Genomic DNA, 6,000 nt, shown 5'->3' with positions numbered 1-6,000 from the left:
TCAAGGAGGGCAAGGGAGCCCTAAACGCCACTCGCGGGCGCGAGGGCGGCGGGAGGCCGAGAGGCGGGGCGGGGGGAGGGGGCGCGGGGGTCCCCGCCGCGGAGGTTCTGGGGAAGCGGGAGGGGCAGCACCTGAGGAATCCGCCTCCGGCCCCGGCGGCCGCCGCCTCGCTCCGCCCCGGGGAACTGAGCGCGCGGCGAGCGCGCCTGCCAGAGAGACGCCAGCCACCGGCGGCGCTAGCACCTCGGAGGAGGGCGGCCGGAGCGAGCGCAGCGCAGCGCAGGGACCCGGACTGGGGGTGGGGAGACGAGCCCCGGCCGAGGCGAGGGCCACCCCCTGGTCCTCTGCCCTAGCGCCCCGCCAGGGCCAGGTGAGCGGCTGCGGGGGCTCCGGGGCGCGGGCGCGGGGAGGTGAGAGGTCGCGAGCCGGGCGCGAGCGCACGCCTCTGCCGGGCAGGAGCTGCCCTTTGGCGGGCTGTGGACACCCTGCCTGCGCGGGGAAGCGCTGCGGCTGACTTTTTCTTGAGGACTGGGAAGGCGGAGCGGGGGTGTGAGCGCCACTGTGTTTGCGTGGCGCGGGCAGGCGCGACTGGCAGCCTCGGATCCGAACCCCTTCTTCCCGCCGCCTCGCGTCAGCCCTCTGAGAGGACCCAGCCCGTGCGGTCCGCGCCCGGAGGCCAGAGGCCTGTCACCGCGGGCTCTTCTCGCTGCCTTTGTGGCGGGAGCGAGGAAGCCCGAGCGTGGGATGGGAGAGGCTGCGGCGCGGCGGGGAGCGCCGAGGCGGAGGCGGCGGGTGGCGCGCCGCGGACCGGTCTCCCCGAGCCTAAGGGGCTTGTGAGGGGCTCGCCCGGCGGGTGGACCGCAGGCGGGGAGGCACGGAGGTGACGGGGGGGTGGGGGGAGATGGAGAAAGCTCAGCTTGGGAAAGTTGAGAGCGTCCAGCGGTGGCTGGGCGGTTGCTCAGTGTCCATTGGTTTCTTTTCTCCACACGCAATGTCACTTCGTCACGAGCGCGCGCGCGTCTCCAGCCATCGTTTCCATTTTTCTGTGAGTGGTGCAGGACCACTCTTAATCTGAATGAGACACAAAGGGTTGTGTTGACAGCTGATCCTGACACAAGTAGACAGCGAGATGAGGTGTGTTCTGTGGCCTGGCAAGGGTGATGATGAGGCAGTTTGTTAAAGTAAATCAATTACCTTAGTCCCTCTTCCGAGCTCCATTAAATTATCTGTATAGATTCAGTTCGTGGGGCTTCTCAGTTAAATCGAGCCCAAGTAAGGTCCACAACGATTCATCTGCATGGGAACAGCTGCTGTCTCCAACTGAGGTGGACGGATCCTGGAGAAACTCATTCAATCATGCTCCTTTCCTGTATGAACGTGACTGTCACAAGGTCCTTATTCACCCTACCCCAGCCGTCTGACTCCTGTCCAAAAGACAGAAACCAAATTTTAATTTCTATTTTTCACACCTTTAGAGCCCTCCCCCCCAATCCCACTTAAATCTCATATTAAAACCTAGCCATTTGAATATGGGGAAGAAATTTTCCGGAAAAATTTTTTAAATTAAATGCCCCCTTAAAAGACTCTCATCCCTCCGAACATTTTCTTATACTTTAGATCCAGGAATTACGCTTTGAGTTTTGTGACTGTGTTGTTCTTTTTCTTTCTGAAAATTTCTGTGTGATTTTATAAGTTGTAATACTGGAAAGTTATTTAAAAGAGAAAAAACATTAAAATAATTGTTTCGTTGAAAATGTTTAGTAATAGAATTATGAGGATATAGGCATGTGTTTAAAGGGACATTTTAAATTAATATTCAAAAGTAATGTGCATAGGGTAAGAATTTCACAGTGTAAAGTAAGTTTTCTCTTTCCCACTCCATACTCTTAATGTCCTCCTTCCCAGAAGCAACCACTGTTGTCAACTTCTTGTATATTCTTCCATACATCTTCTATTAAAATGGAATTAGATTATGGAAATAAAGGATGAAAGGCATGGAGTATAAGGAAAGACTGAACTACATATCAATGGTGATGACTATGTGATATACACTCATGATGACTTTAGAACCTTGTATTTGGCCTAAGGCACTTATTACAATGGAAGATCAGTTAGAATGCTAAAAATCTTGAAACAAGTATACTGTGGAAAGCAGAACTGTTAAACTATGATCCCTGCCCGCCCCTCACATCACTAGTTTCTCTACACTGTTTTTAATAACCTTTGAAAAAAAAATTTTTTTCCCTCCATTTTGGAACTCTTTATGAAGTAAAGGATGAGCACTATAGCTTACTCCATCCAGTGAAGTATATTATTGGAAGACATTGAAAAGACATATGTATACACTTCCGTGGACATAACATAATATGAAAATTTAATGGTTAGGGAGAAATACGAAGGCCAAGTTTAAGATATTTGGTCACATCTAGTTCCAGGCTTGTATTTACCATAAACTAGCTAAATGAAGTAACTTTCTTAGAAGTGCTTTTGTTTCCCCCCAGTTAAATAAACGAATTGAACTACTTGGTTTCTAAGGGTCCTTTTAAATCCAAAATTTTATTACTAAAATACTTGTTCTTAGATGTTCTAAGACTGGCTAAGGATAACCCAGTTGGACCTGTGTGTACTAGACAGTAGAGTGACCAAAAGAATATTTCTGATTTGTAGATGCATCAAAAAGAAGTTAGAGTGTTTAAACTACATTCCTGTTCTTAAGAGATTGATGTCACTGAAGAACAGCTACTTCATTTGCCCACAAAATGTCTGTTTATGTTACTGATAGAGGCCAAACCCTAAGCTGAATAGGCCTCTGTGTATCACCTTGTATGGCTAAGGAGAGTGAATTTTTTTCACAGCTCATGGTGCCATTTTTAGGGAAATTACTCTTACCAAACTCTTACTTTTCTTTTTGGTAAGTGGAAATAAAGTTCACTTATCTACTTCAAAAGAAGTTGACATAATTTACTTAGTAATTCCCACAAGCATTTAGAATGTGAATATCCCTACAGCTGTTTTATTTACTTTATAAGTATTCACTTAGAGATCATGTTCTTAGTAGGAAACTTTTCTAATTTCTAAAACACCTACAAACTCTAGGCTAATGATCCCTGGATGGGTGCAGGGAGCTGAGGAGTGATTGCAAGGTTATGAAAGTAAAAAGAATTAGTTGATTTTAATCACTATATATGATCTCAATTAAGGTTTTTCGAAAGTACACTGTAATAAGTCAGTCAGAGAAAGACAAATACCATGATTTCTCTCATATGTGGAACTTAAGAAACAGAACAGATGAACATATGCGAGGAGGGGAAAGAAAAAAGAGAGAGGGAAACAAGTCATAAGAGATGTAAAGATAGAGAACAAACGAGGGTTGGTGAAGGGAGGTGGGTGGGGGATGGGCTAGATGGGTGATGGGTATTAAAGATGGCACTTGTTATGATGAGCATTGGGTGTTGCATATAAGTAATGAATCACGGAATTTTACTCCTGATGCCAATCTTGCACTGTTTGTTAACCAACTAGAATTTAAATAAAAATTTGAAAAGAGAAAAAAAAGCACACTGTAAATGGTGATTGCAAAAATCATTGATGTTAAGAAGGAAGTCTCATACTTTAGAGCTTCAGAATCACCGATAAAGAATATTATGTAATTACTTTGAATAAGTCTGTAATATGAATAAATTATTAGTGAAGTTTTAGGACTGTTTGATTGGGATGATAAGAATATAAACTAGAAGAATGGGTTTGTAAGGGTGCTTAGAGTAATCTTGATTGACAAGTCTGACAAAAACAAAAGAAAATTAAGTACTAGCAGGAAGTTCTAAAATGGTAGAAGTTTTTGTTTCTTCCAGCTCCCTTCTCAGTCTTGCCATATGAATATATATTTTTACAGATATCTTATCATATTACAGATACATTTCTATCCTGATTTTTTATCATTTTTTATAATTTATTCCCTATTATTTGTAGAAATTTTATAATAGTTTATCCAATTAATGTACCATAATTTACTTAGCCCTTCCTCTACTTGGAAATTTTCCAGTGTTTAAAAATAATATGATGACTGTCCTCATGAATGTAACTTTCTTCTCCTTCTTCTCCTCCTCCTCCTCCTTCTCCTTCCTTCCTTTCTTCCTTCCTTCCTTCCTTTGGATTATTTCTTCAGAGAGGCTGTAATGGTGTAGTTCTAAATGGGTAGACTTTAAAATTAAAGATTCAGAGTTCAAAACCTCACTCCATCACTTACTGGCAAAATTTATTTATAAATATTTTTCTCAGAACTTTAGCTTCCTAACTTATCAAACGGGTATACTAATAGTTCTCTACGAAGTTAAGATAAAAAGCAATAGCATGATGAAAACACAAGTAAATGTTAGCTCTTATTTTTAATAGAACATTTCCGGATTCCTGGTTATTTCCCACTTTCCAAAAGGGTTATGTGAATTTATACTGTGATTAATAATCTATGTGAATGCTTATGTCGTTTTAAAACATTTATGTTATTGTGACTAATTTGATCAATATAAACTTGTATTCTTTTGTTTTGATTTGTATTTCTTTGGTCTTGTGCGGAGTGAGAGGTGTTTTTTTCACCAGTATTTGCTACAGTTTTCTAAATGGGGTGGTAGACATTTCACCGCCTCAGTCATTTTGAACTGGACTATAAGCTGGGCATATAGGACAGGTCAGTTATACCGCTAATGAAGATTGAATCAAATGTTCCAATGGTTTCTTTCAAATTAATTGCAGTTTGTTTATTTGTTTTGTATTTTCAGCCTATGGTAACTGTTATTAGTCATTATTATTTTAAATCTTTGGAAAGTAGCTGCTAAAGTTAATAATATATCAATTCTACCTAACTGAAAATGTAGTCTTCTCTTTTTTCCCCTTGAGGGGCTGATTTATAATTAACATTATTGGGATCACAATTTGGTGGATTTTTACTAGGAATGCTTCTCAAAACTTGGGGAAAAAAGTCTGAGAGAAAGTTTCATGAACCCTAATCATGGTATCTTTTGGCTACAAATGGATAATGAAGTTATTCCCTCTGACTTGAGTTCTTATATAGTCAAGGTAATTTAGACTACACAAAAGCATGCCCTTGTAAGTTGTGGAGTTCCAGCAGCCCTGATATTTCTGGCAAACACACACCCAATGTGGATAACAGCAGCTCTTTGTGCTGCTGAGCCCCAGGAGGGCTCCCTATTGTGTACTCTTCCTTCCCTCCCATTCTTGACTGACTGGTGATAGCAACTCCTCCAAGTCCAGATGTGAAGCTCCCACAGCGACTCCTCTCTTCTACCCAACTCTGTATTTACCCCTACTACCTACACTTCAGCATATTTACTTTTGCCCTATGATATGGAGATTCAGTATCTTTTCAAGGTTATGGTTTCAGATCTTATTTTTTAAATTTTCTATGCTTTATAAATGTCTTCAACAGTCCTTACAATAGAGACTATAGGCATGATTAACATAGATTAACACATAATCAGCACTTGATAAATGTTTGTTGCTGTGAACCATATCTTATATGGTCTTTTCTCTTCCTGGGCATGGTTCTATTTTTATGGTATCAGTCTGGAGAAGCAAGTTCCAGTTCTGTCCTGGATTGCTGTGTTTGCCTATATTACCCAGTTTGGGAGTTAGGAAACCTGCTTGTTCTAGCTCTTTTAATTTCTTATGTATTTGGGTAAATTCTTAATTCCTGCACCTTACTTTTCTTATGTAAAATGGAACTAATAATTATGGCTCTAATTATCAACTTTCTGCACAGGATTGTTGTAAAGATAAAAAGAAATAATAAATGTGGACATGTTTTGGGAAGAAAGGATATACAAATTCATAAGAAAAAAAAAGGTTGTTAAAATTACACATTATCATTATACTTCAGGAGTGTCCATACCTTTGAGAAAACTTCACCTCAATGTAGAGCTGCACTTGGAGCTTGGAGTTAGATGAAAATTCTTGGGGTCCAACCCAAACTATTCAATCAGAAAC

General features: G+C 41.8%; 1 protein-coding gene across 1 annotated transcript in view; it reads left to right on the top strand.

Annotated features, from left to right (window-relative positions):
* Nucleotides 1-227: 227 nt before the first annotated feature.
* The window catches only part of GREB1L (GREB1 like retinoic acid receptor coactivator), a 246,342-nt gene continuing 240,569 nt past the window's right edge, over nt 228-6,000 (top strand). Inside the window, exon 1 of the mRNA XM_081802542.1 lies at nt 228-370. The gene's annotated coding sequence lies outside the window, so the exon portion shown is untranslated. The remainder of the gene's footprint in view (nt 371-6,000) is intronic.

The sequence above is a fragment of the Leptonychotes weddellii genome, chromosome 13 (genome assembly GCF_054177405.1).
Source record: "Leptonychotes weddellii isolate Sample4059 chromosome 13, ASM5417740v2, whole genome shotgun sequence".
Taxonomy (NCBI): Eukaryota; Metazoa; Chordata; class Mammalia; order Carnivora; family Phocidae; genus Leptonychotes; species Leptonychotes weddellii.
The sequence above is the reverse complement of the archived record's forward strand: the minus strand, read 5'-3'. Positions and strand labels throughout refer to the sequence as shown.